We start from the raw sequence: 20,064 nt of genomic DNA on the forward strand, positions 1-20,064 counted from the left end.
TGGGTTAACTTCCTTGTTCAGAGGCAGAACGACAGATTTTTACCTTGTCAGCTCGGGGATTCGATGTAACCTTTCGGTTACAAGTCCAACGCTCTAACCACTAGGCTACCTGCCGTATATGCAGCAGAAAAATCTATTTCACAGGACACATTTCATCCTTTCTGCTCCATATTTCCTAGCTCTGTGTGTCTGTCTGTGTGTGTGTGAGAACCTGACATTTACTGTATGTGTATTTTTAGCCCTGGGTGTGTTGAACTGGCCCTGCAGTGTGTGTGTGTTCCAGTGATATATGCTGCTCCCTGCTGTGTTTCTGTACTGGCCGTGTAGCTGCTGGAGTCCCTGTGGTTTGAGTGACAGGCGGCTGGCGCTAGCTGCCTCAGTCTCAGTGGGGGTCCCTCCATCCCGCCCTCCGTCTCCTCTCTGCCCGAGTTAGCCTTATGATCTCTCCATTACTTCCTCTGCTGCAGTTAGCCCCTCTCCCGCCTTCCTTCCTCTGTGAACATGTACCCCTCGTCCTCCCTGTAACTCTCCCTGTAAAACCCTCTCAAAGGTTTTGCTTGCTCTGTCCCACATGTTTTGTTTTTTTCTCCACCTCCCTTTTCTCCACTCCTTCCGTAGCCCCCCTCCCTGCTTATGTCCAACAATGTCTTCTTCGTCATGGAGGTGTCTTCTAGTCCTACACTGTGTACTGCTTTACTGTATCTCTATTGGTCGAGAAGATAAGGTCTCGTGCTGTCGTGGGTTGATGAGGTGAGGTCTCATGCTGTAATTGGTTAATGTTATCCAGATGACAGACATCATCGCCACGGTGAGGGAGTCCAACCTGAAGCTGACGTTGGCGTTTGGTATCGGCATGCATCACACTGGACTACACCAGAGAGACAGGAAGACTGTGGAGGAACTGTTTGTCAACTGCAAGATCCAGGTAGGACCCAGATAGGTCCCAGTAGACCCCTGTAGGACCCTGATAGGTCCTAGTAGACCCAGGTAGGACCCTGATAGGTCCAGGTAGAACCGTGTAGGACACTGATAGATCCTAGTAGACCCAGGTAGGACCCTAATAGGTCCAGGTAGGACCAGGTAGGATTCCTGACAGATCCAGGTAGAATCTGGTAGGACCCTGACAGGTCCAGGTAGGACCCTGACAGGTCCAGGTAGAATCTGGTAGGACCCTGACAGGTTCAGGTGGGATAGGACCCTGATAGGACCAGGTGGGATAGGACCCTGATAGGTCCAGGTAGGACCAAGGTAGGACCCCGATAGGTCCAGGTGAAACCAAGGTAGGACCCTGATAGGTCCAGGTGGAACCCAGGTAGGACCCTGACAGGTCCAGGTGAGACCCAGGTAAGACCCTGATAGGTCCAGGCAGGACCTGGTAGGATCCTGACAGGTCCAGTTAGGACCCTGACATGTCCAGGTAGAAACTGTTAGGACCCTGACAGGTCCAGGTAATACCTGGTAGGACACTGACAGGTCCAGGTAGAACCTGGTAAGACCCTGACAGGTCCAGGTAGAATCAGGTAGGACCCTGATAGGTCCCAGTGGGACCCAGCTAGGTTCCTGACAGGTCCCAGTGGGACCCAGGTAGGACTCTGACAGGTCCAGGTGGGACCCAGGTAGGACCCTGACAGGTCCCGGTGGGACCCAGCTAGGTTCCTGACAGGTCCCAGTGGGACCCAGGTAGGACTCTGACAGGTCCAGGTGGGACCCAGGTAGGACCCTGACAGGTCCAGGTAGAACCTGGTAGGACCCTGACATGTCCAGATAAAACCTGGTAGGACCCTGACAGGACCAGATTGGACCCAGGTAGGACACTGACAGGTCCAGGTGGGATCGTTCCAAGTGGGATAGGACCCTGATAGGTCCAGGTGGGACCCAGGTAAGACCCTGATTGGTCCAGGTGGGACCCAGGTAGGACCCTGACAGGTCCCAGTGGTACCCAGGTAGGACTCTGACAGGTCCAGGTGGGACCTGGTAGGACCCTGACATGTCCAGGTAGATCCTCATTGGACCCTGACAGGTCCAGATAAAACCTGCTAGGACCCTGACAGGTCAAAGTGGGACCCAGATAGGACCCTGACAGGTCCCGGTGGGACCCAGATAGGACCCTGACAGGTCCCAGTGGTACCCAGGTAGGACTCTGACAGGTCCAGGTGGGACCCAGGTAGGACCCTGACAGGTCCAGTCGGGATTGGACTCTGATTGGTCCAGGTGGGATAAGTCCCTGATAGGTCCAAGTGGGATTGGACTCTGATAGGTCCAGGTGGGACCCAGGTAGGACACTGACATGTCCAGTTGGGACCCAGGTAGGACCCTGATTAGGTCCAGTTGGGACCCAGGTAAGACCCTGACACGTCCAGGTAGGACCTGGTAGGAACCTGACAGGTCCAGGTAGAACCTGGTAGGACCCTGACATGTCCGGGTAGAACCTGGTAGGACCCTGACAGGTCCGGGTAGAACCTGGTAGGACCCTGACAGGTCCAGGTAGAACCTGGTAGGACCCTGACAGGTCCAGGTAGATCCTCATTGGACCCTGACATGTCCAGATAAAACTTGGTAGGACCCTGACAGGTCCAAGTGGGACCCATGTAGGACCCTGACAGGTCCAGGTAGAACCTGGTAGGACCCTGACATGTCCAGATAAAACCTGGTAGGACCCTGACAGGACCAGGTAGGACCCAGGTAGGACCCTGACAGGTCCAGGTAGATCCTCATTGGACCCTGACAGGTCCAGATAAAACCTGGTAGGACCCTGACAGGTCCAAGTGGGACCCAGATAGGACCCTGACAGGTCCCAGTGGTACCCAGGTAGGACTCTGACAGGTCCAGGTGGGACCCAGGTAGGACCCTGACAGGTCCAGGTGGGATTGGACTCTGATTGGTCCAGGTGGGATAGGTCCCTGATAGGTCCAAGTGGGATTGGACTCTGATAGGTCCAGTTGGGACCCAGGTGGGACTCTGATTAGGTCCAGGTGGGACCCAGCTAGGACCTGACAGGTCCTGGTGGGCCCCATGTAAGTCCCTGACAGGTCCAGGTGGGACCGTGACAGGTCCAGGTAGTACCTGGTAGGATACTGACAGGTCCAGGAGGGACCCAGGTAGGACCCTCATGGTGGGACCCAGGTAAGACACTGATTGGTCCAGTTGGGACCTACGTAGGACCCTGACAGGTCCAGGTAGAATCAGGTAGGACCAGCTACAACCTGGTAGGACCCTGACAGGTCCAGGTAGAACCTGGTAGGACGCTTCCAGGTCCAGGTGGAACCTGGTAGGACCCTGACAGTTCCAGGTAGATCCTCATTAGACCCTGACAGGTCCAAATAAAACCTGGTAGGACCCTGACAGGTTCAAGTGGGATAGGGCCCTGATAGGTCCAGGTGGGACCCAGGTAAGACCCTGATAGGTCCAGGTGGGACCCAGGTAGAACCCTGACAGGTCCAGGTAGAACTCGGTAGGACCATGACAGGTCCAGGTAGGACCTGGTTGGACACTGATATGTCCAGGAAGGACCTGGTTGGACACTGATATGTCCAGGTAGAACCTGGTAGGACACTGACAGGTCCAGGTAGGACCCTGACAGGTCCAGGTGGGACCCTGATAGGTCCAGGTAAGACCCTGATAGGACAGCGACACACAGAAAGACAACTCTCACACAGGTATGACACAGACAGGTGACACAGGTAAAAAACAAATAATAAACACTCATACATGAATGACACACTGAGGTTCCTCAGGTGTATACGTATTGAATAGGTGCAGGTATATACATATTGAATAGGTGCAGGTAGAATAGTTACAGCTATATACAAATTGAATAGTTACAGCTATATACATATTGAATAGTTACAGCTATATACATATTGAATATTTGCAGGTATATACATATTGAATAGTTGCAGGTAGAATAGTTTCAGGTATATACATATTGAATAGTTACAGTTAGAATAGTTACAGGTTTATACGTATTGAATAGTTACAGGTATATACGTATTGAATAGTTACAGGTTTATACGTATTGAATAGTTACAGGTATATACGTATTGAATAGTTACAGGTATATACGTATTGAATAGTTACAGGCATTTACGTATTGAATAGGTGCAGGTATATATATATTGAATAGTTACAGTTAGAATAGTTACAGGTTTATACGTATTGAATAGTTACAGGTATATACATATTGAATAGTTACAGGTATATACATATTGAATAGTTACAGGTATATACATATTGAATAGTTACAGGTATATACATATTGAATAGTTACAGGTATATACATATTGAATAGTTACAGTTAGAATAGTTACAGGTTTATACGTATTGAATAGTTACAGGTATATACATATTGAATAGTTACAGGTATATACGTATTGATTAGGTGCAGGTATATACATATTGAATAGTTGCAGGTATATACGTATTGAATAGGTGCAGGTATATACATATTGAATAGTTGCAGGTATATACATATTGAATAGTTGCAGGTATATACATATTGAATAGTTGCAGGTATATACGTATTGAATAGGTGCAGGTATATACGTATTGAATAGTTACAGGTATATACGTATTGAATAGTTACAGGTATATAAATATTGAATAGTTGCAGGTAGAATAGTTACAGGTATATACGTATTGAATAGGTGCAGGTATATACGTATTGAATAGTTACAGGTATATACGTATTGAATAGGTGCAGGTATATACATATTGAATAGTTACAGGTATATACGTATTGAATAGGTGCAGGTATATACATATTGAATAGTTACAGGTTTATACATATTGAATAGTTGCAGGTAGAATAGTTACAGGTATATACGTATTGAATAGGTGCAGGTATATACGTATTGAATAGGTGCAGGTATATACATATTAAATAGGTGCAGGTATATACATATTGAATAGGTGCAGGTATATACGTATTGAATAGGTGCAGGTATATACATATTGAATAGTTACAGGTATATACGTATTGAATAGGTGCAGGTATATACATATTGAATAGTTACAGGTATATACATATTGAATAGTTGCAGGTAGAATAGTTACAGGTATATACGTATTGAATAGTTACAGGTATATAAATATTGAATAGTTACAGGTATATACATATTGAATAGTTACAGGTATATACATATTGAATAGTTACAGGTATATACATATTGAATAGTTACAGGTATATACATATTGAATAGTTACAGGTATATAAATATTGAATAGTGACAGGTATATACGTATTGAATAGTTACAGGTATATACGTATTGAATAGTTACAGGTATATACGTATTGAATAGTTACAGGTATATACGTATTGAATAGGTGCAGGTATATACATATTGAATAGTTACAGGTATATACGTATTGAATAGGTGCAGGTATAATAATATTGAATAGTTACAGGTATATACATATTGAATAGCTGCAGGTATATACATATTGAATAGGTGCAGGTATATAAATATTGAATAGTTACAGGTGTATACGTATTGAATAGTTACAGGTATATACATATTGAATAGTTACAGGTATATACATATTGAATAGTTACAGGTGTATACATATTGAATAGTTACAGGTATATACATATTGAATAGTTACAGGTATATACGTATTGAATAGGTGCAGGTATAATAATATTGAATAGTTACAGGTATATACATATTGAATAGCTGCAGGTATATACGTATTGAATAGTTACAGGTATATACATATTGAATAGTTACAGGTATATACATATTGAATAGCTGCAGGTATATACGTATTGAATAGTTACAGGTATATACATATTGAATAGTTACAGGTGTATACGTATTGAATAGTTACAGGTATATACATATTGAATAGTTACAGGTGTATACGTATTGAATAGTTACAGGTATATACATATTGAATAGTTACAGGTATATACATATTGAATAGTTACAGGTATATATATACATATTGAATAGTTACAGGTATATATACGTATTGAATAGTTACAGGTATATACATATTGAATAGTTACAGGTATATACGTATTGAATAGTTACAGGTATATACATATTGAATAGTTACAGGTATATACGTATTGAATAGTTACAGGTATATAAATATTGAATAGTTACAGGTATATACGTATTGAATAGTTACAGGTATATACATATTGAATAGTTACAGGTGTATACGTATTGAATAGTTACAGGTATATAAATATTGAATAGTTACAGGTATATACATATTGAATAGTTACAGGTATATACATATTGAATAGTTACAGGTATATATATACATATTGATTAGTTACAGGTATATAAATATTGAATAGTTACAGGTATATAAATATTGAATAGTTACAGGTGTATACGTATTGAATAGTTACAGGTATATAAATATTGAATAGTTACAGGTGTATACGTATTGAATAGTTACAGGTATATACATATTGAATAGTTACAGGTATATAAATATTGAATAGTTACAGGTATATACATATTGAATAGTTACAGGTATATAAATATTGAATAGTTACAGGTATATAAATATTGAATAGTTACAGGTATATACATATTGAATAGTTACAGGTATATACATATTGAATAGTTACAGGTATATACATATTGAATAGTTACAGGTATATAAATATTGAATAGTTACAGGTATATACGTATTGAATAGTTACAGGTATATAAATATTGAATAGTTACAGGTATATAAATATTGAATAGTTACAGGTATATACATATTGAATAGTTACAGGTATATACATATTGAATAGTTACAGGTATATATATACATATTGATTAGTTACAGGTATATAAATATTGAATAGTTACAGGTATATAAATATTGAATAGTTACAGGTGTATACGTATTGAATAGGTGCAGATACGACACTGAAGGTGTTTTTGCTGTTAAATCCATGATTGGTATGACACTAATCTCTCTCTGTCTCCAGATACTGATAGCCACCAGTACTCTGGCCTGGGGAGTCAACTTCCCTGCCCATCTGGTCATTGTCAAAGGTACTGAGTACCAGACGCTACGTGGACTACCCCATCACAGGTACAGGCTCATGTCCAGTTGTTGCCATCACTGTTTCTGTATTGAATTAAGTCTACTTCTACTTTAAGTCTACTTTTTCCTGTCGGGTCAAATACTCCCCGTTTGGTAGTGAGTTAGAATGTCCAGTACATCCATGTGTTTTCATCTGAATGTGTAGGTGTGGTTTATCTCTCCTGTAGTTACAGTAGGTTGTAGTTGTTCTTTAGGTGTGGTTTATCTCTCCTGCAGTTACAGTAGGTTGTAGTTGTTCTTTAGGTGTGGTTTATCTCTCCTGTAGTTACAGTAGGTTGTAGTTGTTCTGTAGGTGTGGTTTATCTCTCCTGTAGTTACAGTAGGTTGTAGTTGTCCTGTAGGTGTGGTTTATCTCTCCTGCAGTTACAGTAGGTTGTAGTTGTCCTGTAGGTGTGGTTTATCTCTCCTGTAGTTACAGTAGGTTGTAGTTGTTCTTTAGGTGTGGTTTATCTCTCCTGTAGTTACAGTAGGTTGTAGTTGTCCTGTAGGTGTGGTTTATCTCTCCTGCAGTTACAGTAGGTTGTAGTTGTTCTTTAGGTGTGGTTTATCTCTCTGTAGTTACAGTAGGTTGTAGTTGTCCTGTAGGTGTGGTTTATCTCTCCTGTAGTTACAGTAGGTTGTAGTTGTCCTGTAGGTGTGGTTTATCTCTCCTGCAGTTACAGTAGGTTGTAGTTGTTCTTTAGGTGTGGTTTATCTCTCCTGTAGTTACAGTAGGTTGTAGTTGTTCTGTAGGTGTGGTTTATCTCTCTGTAGTTACAGTAGGTTGTAGTTGTTCTGTAGCTGTGGTTTATCTCTCCTGCAGTTACAGTAGGTTGTAGTTGTCCTGTAGGTGTGGTTTATCTCTCTGTAGTTACAGTAGGTTGTGGTTCTGTAGGTGTGGTTTATCTCTCCTGTAGTTACAGTAGGTTGTAGTTGTCCTGTAGGTGTGGTTTATCTCTCCTGTAGTTACAGTAGGTTGTAGTTGTCCTGTAGGTGTGGTTTATCTCTCTGTAGTTACAGTAGGTTGTAGTTGTCCTGTAGGTGTGGTTTATCTCTCCTGTAGTTACAGTAGGTTGTAGTTGTCCTGTAGGTGTGGTTTATCTCTCTGTAGTTACAGTAGGTTGTAGTTGTTCTTTAGGTGTGGTTTATCTCTCCTGTAGTTACAGTAGGTTGTAGTTGTCCTGTAGGTGTGGTTTATCTCTCTGTAGTTACAGTAGGTTGTAGTTGTTCTGTAGCTGTGGTTTATCTCTCCTGTAGTTACAGTAGGTTGTAGTTGTCCTGTAGGTGTGGTTTATCTCTCATGTAGTTACAGTAGGTTGTGGTTCTGTAGGTGTGGTTTATCTCTCCTGTAGTTACAGAAGGTTGTAGTTGTTCAGTAGCTGTGGTTTATCTCTCCTGTAGTTACAGTAGGTTGTAGTTGTTCTGTAGCTGTGGTTTATCTTTCATGTAGTTACAGTAGGTTGTAGTTCTGTAGGTGTGGTTTATCTCTCCTGTAGTTACAGTAGGTTGTAGTTGTTCAGTAGCTGTGGTTTATCTCCTGTAGTTACAGTAGGTTGTCATTCTGTAGGAAGTGGTTCAGCTCTCCTAGGCCTGTAGTTGTTCCATTTGGGCTGTGGTTACTGTAGTTGTGTTGTGGTCTCTCCAGACGTGCTGCAGATGATGGGCCGTGCAGGCCGCCCTCAGTATGACGACCAAGGCAAAGCTGTGATCCTGGTCCACGACATCAAGAAAGACTTCTACAAGAAGTTCCTCTACGAACCCTTCCCTGTTGAGTCCAGGTGAGAGGCTATCCCTTGGCTTTGTGGTGACCCTACATAGTGAAGGCCACTGCTACAGCTTTTAACTTGGTCTCTGTGTATTTAACATTGTAAGGGGGGAAAGTCATCTCTCCTTCACTACCACCTCTTCCTCAGTCTCCTGGGTGTCCTGTCAGACCATCTGAACGCTGAGATCGCTGCAGGGACCATCACCTCTAAACAGGATGCTATGGACTATATCACCTGGATGTACTTCTTCCGCAGGCTGGTCATGAACCCCAGGCAGGTTTTGATTGTTTTTGACTTTTTGTAACGATTCATCACAAATAAAATGACCCCAAGTAGGACCGTTCCCAGGTTGTTCAGAAATGCTGGTTGTGAAGTTTCAGTAATTTCGGAAGCCAATTGAGTGGCTACCACATTCTGAAGTCTGATAGGGCAACTAATGACCAGTTCTCTCTGAAGAACCTCGGAATAAGAAATCACCATTTATTTTTTCTTCCAATGGTAGAAGCAGGCAAAGGCTACACGGCTTTCCAATAAATGTCAAGCTTTTTTTTTTTGTCAGTGTGAGTACATTATAACCATTCATTAATTACTAGTGAATGTTGGGGAGACCAACAATAGCTGGTGTTCATGGCAGCACCGGTGAAACCACAGTCATCTTTAGAACCGACAGTTACAACTCTCACTATGTGATATCACACACCAGGTGATACACACACACACATACACACACACACACACAGTACCACAGTATCTCTTATACCCAGAGCACCCATTAGGATTCAGTTCTGATCCTGTCCTGATAACCTTTCTAGCAGAGAAACCTACTGATGGCCTGTGATTATGTCATTTGATATGACTAATTAATATGAATGTAAAGACGGCGATCATCAATATCATCGATCTGGGAGAATTTCATAATTGCTGAGAGGTGAATGGTGGGCCTACTCTTTGTCTCTGTTGCTCTCATGGATAATTGACTCAGGTATTTTTTAATTGCCTGGTCAGAACATCTTCTATTATTCTACTCTTCCAGGGGGATCACATCAGGTAACTAACTACCTTGAGGACAGTTTGAAATGTAGTATATAACTTGTTTTGTTTCTTTGGGGAAGGTTGTGTGTTTTTTTTATTGGGCACAGGGGATGGTAGTGTGTTTTTTCCCCCATTCATTTACATTTGCCATTTTACTATATAATATATCCATATAGCCACATTTCCTCATCTGCTTGTATGCGCCTCTCCTATCAATGATCACAAGAACGGTGAGCAAAAAGAACAGTGAGCAAAAATCCCAGAGCCATACGGGGGGACCTAGTGAATGACCTGCAGAGAGCTGGGACCAAAGTAGCAAAGCCTACCATCAGTAACACACTACGCCGCCACGGTCTCAACTCCTGCAGTGCCAGACGTGTCCCCCTGCTTAAGCCAGTACATGTCCAGGCCCGTCTGAAGTTTGTTAGAGAGCATTTGGATGATCCAGAAGAAGATTGAGAGAATGTCATATGGTCAGATCAAACCAAAATGTAACTTTTTGGTAAAACTCGTCGTGTTTGGAGGACAAAGAATGCTGAGTTGCATCCAAAGAACACCATCCCTACTGTGAAGCATGGGGGTGGAAACATCATGCTTTGGGGCTGTTTTTCTGCAAAGGGACCAGGACGACTGATCCGTGTAAAGGAAAGAATGAATGGGCCATGTATCGTGAGATTTTGAGTGAAAACCTCCTTCCATCAGCAAGGGCACTGAAGATGAAACGTGGCTGGGTCTTTCAGCATGACAATGATCCCAAACACACCGCCTGGGCAACGAAGGAGTGGCTTCGTAAGAAGCATTTCAAGGTCCTGGAGTGGCCTAGCCAGTCTCCAGATCTCAACCCCATAGAAAATCTTTGGAGGGAGTTGAAAGTCCGTGTTGCCCAGCAACAGCCCCAAAACATCACTGCTCTAGAGGAGATCTGCATGGAGGAATGGGCCAAAATACCAGCAACAGTGTGTGAAAACCTTGTGAAGACTTACAGAAAACGTTTGACCTCTGTCATTGCCAACAAAGGGTATATAACAAAGTATTGAGATAAACATTTGTTATTGACCAAATACTTATTTTCCACCATAATTTGCAAATAAATTCATTAAAAATCCTACAATGTGATTTTCTGGATTTTTTTCTCATTTTGTCTGTCATAGTTGAAGTGTACCTATGATGAAAATTACAGGCCTCTCTCATCTTTTTAAGTGGGAGAACTTGCACAATTTTTGGCTGACTAAATACTTTTTTGTCCCACTGTATGTTCACAGTTTCGGCCCTACTCAACTATTTAATTTATATTGCTTCTGATGTTGGTATGTATCCCAGACTGTTCTCTTGCCAATCATATGTGACATTTACTACCTTTCAAAAGTTTGGGGTCACTTAGAAATTCCCTTGTTTTCCATGAAAACATACATGAAATGAGTTACAAAATGAATAGAAAATATAGTGAAGACTTGACAAGTTTTATAAATAATGATTTTAATTGAAATAATTGTGTCCTTCAAACTTTGCTTTCGTCGAAGAATCCTCCATTTTCCGCAGTTACAGACTTGCAGACCTTTGGCATTCTAGTTGTCAATTTGTTGAGGTAATCTGAAGAGATTTCACCTCATGCTTTCTGAAGCACCTCCCACAAATACGGTCAAGCTGCTCCCACAACAGCTAAATGGGGTTGAGATCTGGTGACTGTGCTGGCCACTCCATTATAGACAGAATACCAGCTAACTGGTTCTTCCCTAAATAGTTATTGCATAGTTTGGAGCTGTGCTTTGGGTCATTGTCCTGTTGTAGGAGGAAATTGACTCCAATTAAGCTCCGTCCACAGGGTATGACTGGCGTTGCAAAATGGAGTGATAGCCTTCCTTCTTCAGCATCACTTTAACCCTTTAATCTCCCACTTTACCACCACCAAAGCAGCCCCAGACAATCACATTGCCTCCACCACATGCCTGACAGATGGTGTCAAGCACTCCTCTAGCATCTTTTCATTTTTTCTGCATCACACAAATGTTCTTCTTTGTGATCTGAACACATCAAACTTAGATTTGTCTGTCCTTAACACTTTTATACAATCTTCCTCTGTCCAGTGTCTGTGTTATTTTGCCCATCTTAATATTTTATTTTTATTGGCCAGTCTGAGATATGGCTTTTTCTTTGCAACTCTGCCTAGAAGGCCAGCATCCCGGTGTCGCCTCTTCACTTTTGACGTTGAGACTGGTGTTTTGCGGGTACTATTTAATGAAGCTGCCAGTTGAGTACTTGTGAGGTGTCTGTTACTCAAGCTTCAAGTTCCTCGGTGTCCACATCAACAACAAACTAGAATGGTCCAAACACACCAAGACAGTCGTGAAGAGGGCACGACAAAGCCTATTCCCCCTTGGGAAACTAAAAGTCTAGGACAAAAAGGCTTCTCAACAGTTTTTACCCCCAAGCCATACGACTCCTGAACAGGTAATCAAATGCCTACCCGGACTATTTGCATTGTGTTTTGCATTTGCATTGTGCATTGCTACTGTATATAGCCTGTGTTTTTACTGTTGTTTTATTTCTTTACTTACCTATTGTTCACCTAACACCTTTTTTTTGCACTATTGGTTAGAGCCTGTAAGTAAGCATTTCACTGTAAGGCCTGGCTGTGTGTTTTGGGCCGTTGTCATGCTGGAAGACCCAGCCACGACCCATCTTCAATGCTCTTACTGAGGGAAGGAGGTTGTTGGCCAAAATCTCGCGAAACATGGCCCCATCCATCCTCCCCTCAATACGATGCAGTCGTCCTGTCCCCTTTGCAGAAAAGCATCCCCAAAGAATGATGTTTCCACCTCCATGCTTCACGGTTGGGATGGTGTTCTTGGGGTTGTACTGATCCTTCTTCTTCCTCCAAAAATGGCGAGTGGAGTTTAGACAAAAAAGCTCTATTTTTGTCTCACCAGACCACATGACCTTCTCCCATTCATCCTCTGGATCATCCAGATGGTCATTGGCAAACTTCAGATGTGCCTGGACATGCGCTGTCTTGAGCAGGGGGACCTTGCGTGCGCTGCAGGATTTTAATCCATGACGGCGTAGTATGTTACTAATGGTTTTCTTTGAGACTGTGGTCCCAGCTCTCTTCAGGTCATTGACCAGGTCCTGCCATGTAGTTCTGGGCTGATCCCTCACCTTCCTCATGATCATTGATGCCCCACGAGGTGAGATCTTGCATGGAGCCCTAGACCGAGGGTGATTGACCGTCATCTTGAACTTCTTCCATTTTCGAATAATTGCGTCAACAGTTATTGCCTTCTCACCAAGCTGCTTGCCTATTGTCCTGTAGCCCATCCCAGCCTTGAGTAGGTCTACAATTTTATCCCTGATGTCCTTACACAGCTCTCTGGTCTTGGCCATTGTGGAGAGGTTGGAGTCTGTTTGATTGAGTGTATGGACAGGTGTCTTTTATACAGGTAACAAGTTCAAACAGGTGCAGTTAATACAGGTAATGAGTGGAGAACAGGAGGGCTTCTTAAAGAAAAACTAACAGGTCTGTGAGAGCCGGAATTCTTACTGGTTGGTAGGTGATCAAATACTTATGTCATGCAATAAAATGCAAATTAATTACTTAAAAATGTGATTTTGTGGATTTTTGTTTTAGATTCCGTCTCTCACAGTTGAAGTGTACCTATGAAAAAAATTACAGACCTCTACATGCTTTGTAAGTAGGAAAACCTTCAAAATCGGCAGTGTATCAAATACTTGTTCTCCCCACTGTATATACAATGCAATTTAATACAATAGAACTGTAGGTACTTAACTTCAATTAATGTCTCTATAAGTGTAAAGAACTCAAAAGATAAAGTAATGGCAACAAATACTGTGATTACTTTTTGCAAATTGATTCAAACTATCGCTTTGTGAATCATAGTTTTACTAAAATGAAGCTATCATTAGTATGATCAACAAAAATAAAAATCATACAGGTACTTGGAAACAAAAAAAAGTTTCCTTTTTAAAAAAAATGAATAATATGTCATTGCAAGGAGTTATGTAGACAATGGATTCCACATTGAGTAGTACTCTGTCTCCCAAACTCGATTCAAGTAATCAATAATCATCCAGCTTTGATTATTTGAATCAGCTGTGTAGTGCTATGTCAAAAGCCGAAACGTGCAACTCTTTGGGCTTTGGGAAACCTTGCTCTAGGTCATATCAGACTTTCAGGTGGCTGTCTCTCCTTCATTGGGTCTTGCTCTATTTCTCATTGATGATGTTATATTTCCGTCACTGGTCTTCTTCTCTTTCACTGCTGATCAAATATTTGCCAGAACTTGGCTTTCTCAACCATGCTGCCACTCTGCTTTGATGTCTTAATCTCATCAGCATCAGGCTCAGACAAACCTATGAACAAACCAGCATTCCTTCAAAGCCTGTCTGTGTGTTTACTATAACATTAGGAAAACCTTAGGAACACCTGCTTTTTCCATGACGTAGACTGACCAGATGAATCCATGTAAAAGCTATGATCCCTTATTGATGTCACTTCAATCGGTGTACATGAAGGTGAGGAGACAATTGAGACATGAATTGAGACATGAATTGTGTATGCGTGCCATTGAGAGTGAATGGGCAAGACAAAAGATTTTAGTGCCTTTAAACGGGGTATGCTAGTAGGTACCAGGCGCACCTGTTTAACATCTTTCTAAGTGGTTTCTAAATGTGCGTTATTTAGCTGTTACGACTGACCCTGTTTTACTATTAGCCCCGGTCTCCCCGACCTTAATACCAGTAGACAACATTTTTTTTCTGTCAGCCAAATAAAACTTAATGGCTTTTATTTTATTTGAGAATCGTTGCATTAATCAAGTGTGAAACATCACGTGCAGATGTCTCCTGCAGAGACCCATTTTCTGTTTAGGGTCAAACTTCACATACAAACGTACAATTTGTTTTGAATAGCATTCCTTATTTTGGTTGCCTATATACTATGATATTTAAGGTATGTTAATAGCTACACACAAACGAAGCAGGAATGTGGCTTTGGCCACACTACATCCAAGGCTAACGTAAGGATAGTGTAAACAGAAACGTTGCAACTGATGTTGAAGAGAGAGACCTTACTACACATATTCTACTAATGTAAATCTACTCCAATATAGTCAGCCTCTCGAGGCTATCCTTCCAAATCTCATTGACTTGACTATTGGGCAGGCTCTCTGGGCAGGCTGTTAACGTTTGCATCTGATTGGCTCTGAAGAAAATTACGTTTGGAAAAAAAATCCCCTCAGGAGAGTTATTTCCTTGTTTTTCCTCTTTGTTTTAATTTTTTGCAACCAAGAGTCTCACAGGGCTAGCATCTCCCCGCTGACAACTTCCCCAGGTTTTCAACCAACCTGAGCGAAGGTTGTGCATCCGAAGCTAGTAGCTAGTTTAAATGTTTGTGTAATGTCTAATACTGGCATAGTTTCAAAAGGAAAAATCAATAAATATGCGCTACACAATGCGTTTAGGTGCATTTGCACGCTGAGTCTTAAATGAAGGTGATTTGTACAATGCTAAAATAAGACCAGCTGAGTTTAACCTTAGATGTTATATGAAGAAAGGTAAGTATTGTCCTAATACATGATCCGATTCAAATCCACTCTAGCCTAGGGATTCCTGCACATGGATTGATGTTACCAAATTCCCCACATGATTATTGATTTCCCCTTAATCTGACAGCATCATTATTTTCCTGTATTCTAATAATAATATGTGGTGATAATGGTTAGGGTTGCACATTTTGGGGAATATTCAGAGGTGGAAACTTTCCGTGAGAATTCACGGAAATATATGCATATTAATATTAATACCCTTTAAATGTAGATGTTTTTTGCATTGGATATATTTACCATATCATATGGAGACAGAAACATAAACCGTTTACCTTATAAATAATCATAATTGCAAATGATTAAATCCTTCCAATAGAAATAAAAAATATTTAGTTATGAATTGAACTTGAGTTGACTCTTCACATGGGATGATTTCACTGAACACCAAAAGAAAGGGAATATTGAATGATCCCCAATGATCCTTTGCATCTCCCAAAAATGTTGCCTGTAAAATCTGTAAAATGATAGTCTAGAAACGAATGCTTTGGTTGTCTTCCTCTCAGGCTTCCATGTCTTCTCCCTGGACCTCCTCAATGTCCACCTCTTGAACATCAGACTCTGAGGCTTCATCTTCACTCTCACTTTCCAACCTTGTTGAGGATGGCTCATTGTCAGGCTCAAAAAGCCTCAAATTTGCCGGGATGGCTACCAATTTTTCAACCCTTGTATTGGTCAGCCTGTTGCGTACTTTGGTGTGTGTGTTCCCAAACAAGGACCTCTAAGGCAGCTGATGTTGGTGGGATTTGGAGGATGATTGAGGCAACAGGGGAAAGAGCCTCAGATCCACAAAGTCCCTTCCACCAGGTGAGATATGTGATATGTTTGGACGACTGCCACATTGCATCTCCATCCAATGCCCAATCCAATTGTCTCCCTCAATCCGTGCAATGGCTACTGCTATAGGTTTCAGGCTGCTTACCCTTCTCAACCAAAATACATCATCCAGGAGGATCCTCTTGATGGAGCTGTCCATATCGTCACTGTGATATGGCCATTTCTTGGAAAGACTCCTTCCCCTCCAGGAGACTGTCAAATATGATGACAACACCACCCCAACGGGTGTTGCTGGGCAGCTTCAATGGGGATGCTCTTATTCTACTCACTTTGCTTGGTGAGGTAGATTTCTGCTATAACTTGATGACCCTTCACATAGCTAACCATTTCCTTGGGTCTCTTGTAGAGTGCATCCATTGTTTTCAGTACTATGATGTCCTTGAGGATCAGATTGAATGCATGAGCAGCACAGCCAATGGGTGTGATGTGAGGGTAGGACTCCACTTTAGACCAAGCAGCCTTCATGTTCGCAGCATTGTCTGTCACCGGTGCAAATACCTTCTGTGGTCCAAGGTCATTGATGACTGTCTTCAGTGTGTCTGTTGTCCCTTGTGGGTGTGCTCTTGTAGAATACTGGTTGAGGGGTGGAGATGATGTAGTTAATTATTCCTTTCTCACGAACATTTGACCACCCATCAGAGATGATTGCAATACAGTCTGCTTTCTTTATGATTTGCTTGACCTTCACTTGAACTCTGAACTCTGCATCCATCAAATTAGTAGATAAAGCATGTCTGGTTGGAGGGGTGTATGCTGGGCAAAGAACATTCAGAAATATCTTCCAGTACACAATTGCCTGTGAGCACCAGTGGTGAGCCAGTTGCATACACAGCTCGAGCAAGACATTCATCAGCATTTCTCTGACTATGTTCCTCCATTGAGTCAAAAGAATGTCTGATTCCAGGAGGGCCTTGAGCTGTTGCTATCGATACGGTGTCTGATTCCTCATTTTCACCTTGAAAAGAAGTAGAGGGACTTTTGTTAGAGGTTACTTGTTGTGAGTGCTGAGGGAACTTTATGCACTTGGCCAGATGATTCTGCATCTGTTGCATTCTTCACATATGATTTGGCACAGTATTTGCAAATTTGCACAGCTTTACCTTCTACATTAGCTGCAGTGAAATGTCTCCACACATCAGATAGTGCCCATGGCATTTTCCTGAAAAGATTAGGAAAAAATGTGTAAAGAAAAACAAATACAATTCCATGTACAGATAAATAGTTAAAGCAGTTAGATTAACAACTCCTTTGTAAGATACATTTTTCTATGAAACATGTATGGAACAGGTGAATTAACACTCCTCAGTTAGCATGCTCAAGCAAGCTTAAACCCACATGGTAGCAAAAACTAACTAGCAGAAATTGTTAACAAGTTAGAAATAATTTAAACACACTTTGCTGTAGGCTACTATTTTCTAGTTAACAAAAAATCATGTATGTCACATAACATATATTCACCCCACCTAGTATTGTAATCAAAACTTACCAGAAAGTATGTAGTCATTGGCTCAGACAGTGTAGTAGTGTGAGCTCAATAGCATCTCATTAGTGTGCAAGATCTTAAGAATCAGCTGTACATGTGATAGAAGAGTGCAGTGCACATGTGATGGTAGAATGCACTGTGCATGCAGAGGGTTGTAATTCCATTGAATTGGGGATAGTTTAACCAAAATGTGCCACAAGACCTAGAATGCGTTATGTGTATCCCACAAAACTTCCAATGGAAAATTTCCTGAAAAATTCTGAAAATTTACCAGAAAGTTTCCAACCCTTTGCAATCCTAGTGATTACACAGCAACCCTAGGGATTCCACAGATGATTTACAGCCACAACAGCACTCTGTCTCTGCAACAACACAAGTACACACATGCAGGGACGCACACACGTACATATACATTCATACACACACTCACACACACAAACACTGATCCTCTAATGGATGGCTGGGTAGAAGGAAGCACTGTGCTGCAGAGACATCTGCTATGCGTTGAGGACGAGGATTCCAGAACATTCCAGACTGCTGGCATTGACACGGCTGTCAGCCCACATTTACCACTAAGGCCTGACCCGGCCTCACAGCCCCTACATAGATACACACACACACACACACACACACACACACACACACACACACACACACACACACACACACACACACACACACACACACTGTGTTATGTAAGTTGAAAACACACTGTTGGTTTAAAGATGAACATACATTTTTAGCACCATTAAGTTATACTTCAAGCTCTACAAACCCTTTCAGCCTGTCCTATTTTTTTTTTTTATACTTGGTTTAGTATCGGTAATATCAGGTGATTTATGGGTTAGATAGGTGTTCCACCCAACAGCACATTGTCACAGCTGTATTTTATACATGGCCAATTGGCCAGCTGATCTGTCCTGCAAGCCCTGGAGACGGTCACCTTGTCACCGGCCGTTACTCATGGAGACATGATTGACTGGGGAGGCTTGTATCCAGCGCTGCTACACACACACAACACACACACACACACACACACACACACACACACACACACACACACACACACACACACACACACACACACAACACATACACACACCATAAATGTATTTGTGCAGCATCAGGAGTCTAATGGTGATGATTCTAATGGACATGACTTAATCAGACAGCCCATAACACTCTCTCACACACACACTCTCTCACACCCCAGTACAGAGCTGTGAAATGTGGTCAGTAATAAACGCGTTGGCTGCTGGGCTGTGTTGACATGTGGAGTGATGATAATGACGTCCATACTTAACATTAAACCCACATTAAGTATGGCCGCCGCTCCACAACTGCTGTTTCCGTTTTAACGCTGCATTATTTTCCAATGGGCTCTGTTTCTCCCCCCACCCCACACCTCCTCTGGTTTTCAACAGAACAACAGATTGTGAATGATAATCATGGGAGGATTGTTTACATGAGTGTAATGTGAGGAGTGGGCTGTGTCGGAGTGAGTGGATCCATGTTTACATACACACACATTATTATACATCAGTATGGAGGCGACTGTCAAATTACCTTCATTAAGCATCCTTCTACCTGTTAACTGAGCCATTGGTATTCATCCTCCATCTCTCTTGCACACGCTCGTTCTCTCTCTCTGTCTATCTCTCTCTCTGTCTATCTCTCTCTCTGTCTATCTCTCTCTCTCTCTGTCTATCTCTCTCTCTCTGTCTATCTCTCTCTGTCTATCTCTCTCTGTCTATCTCTCTCTGTCTATCTCTCTCTCTGTCTATCTCTTTCTCTCCCCATCTGTTTCATTCTCGTATTATTTCTCTATTTCCTCTCCTCTGCAAATGACGTGTAATAGCTTGAACTCCTCTGCATGCTGTATAACCACATCTTTCATACCACTAACTTTAAAGCTTTACACACACACACACACGCACACACCCAAACACACACACACACACCCAAACACGCACACCCAAACACACCCAAACCCAAACACACACACACAAACACACACCCAAACACACACACACACACTCAAACGCGCACCCAAACACACACACACACACTCAAACGTGCACACACACTCAAACGCTCACCCAAACACACACACACACACACACACACACACACACTCAAATGTTATTTGTTATTAGAAGTTAATGAAGCACGTAGTTGTGTGCACTTATGGCCATGTCTCATGTGGTAGCTCTTACCCATTAGAGCCGCTGAGCCACGCATGGAAGCCATTTTGGCTGTGCGTTGTCTTAGCTCAGCAAATACTATATGGCC

General features: G+C 42.1%; 1 pseudogene across 1 annotated transcript in view; it reads left to right on the forward strand.

The window, feature by feature from the left end:
* LOC110503770 (activating signal cointegrator 1 complex subunit 3-like) overlaps nucleotides 1-20,064 on the forward strand; it is a 198,517-nt pseudogene that overhangs the window by 167,653 nt on the left and 10,800 nt on the right. The window contains exons 30-33 of the transcript XR_016494925.1: nucleotides 788-925; nucleotides 6,939-7,045; nucleotides 8,682-8,814; nucleotides 8,950-9,075. The product of XR_016494925.1 is annotated as an activating signal cointegrator 1 complex subunit 3-like (transcript). The remainder of the gene's footprint in view (nucleotides 1-787; nucleotides 926-6,938; nucleotides 7,046-8,681; nucleotides 8,815-8,949; nucleotides 9,076-20,064) is intronic.

The sequence above is a fragment of the Oncorhynchus mykiss genome, chromosome 3 (genome assembly GCF_057628025.1).
Source record: "Oncorhynchus mykiss isolate SJ-2025 chromosome 3, ASM5762802v1, whole genome shotgun sequence".
Lineage (NCBI taxonomy): Eukaryota > Metazoa > Chordata > Actinopteri > Salmoniformes > Salmonidae > Oncorhynchus > Oncorhynchus mykiss.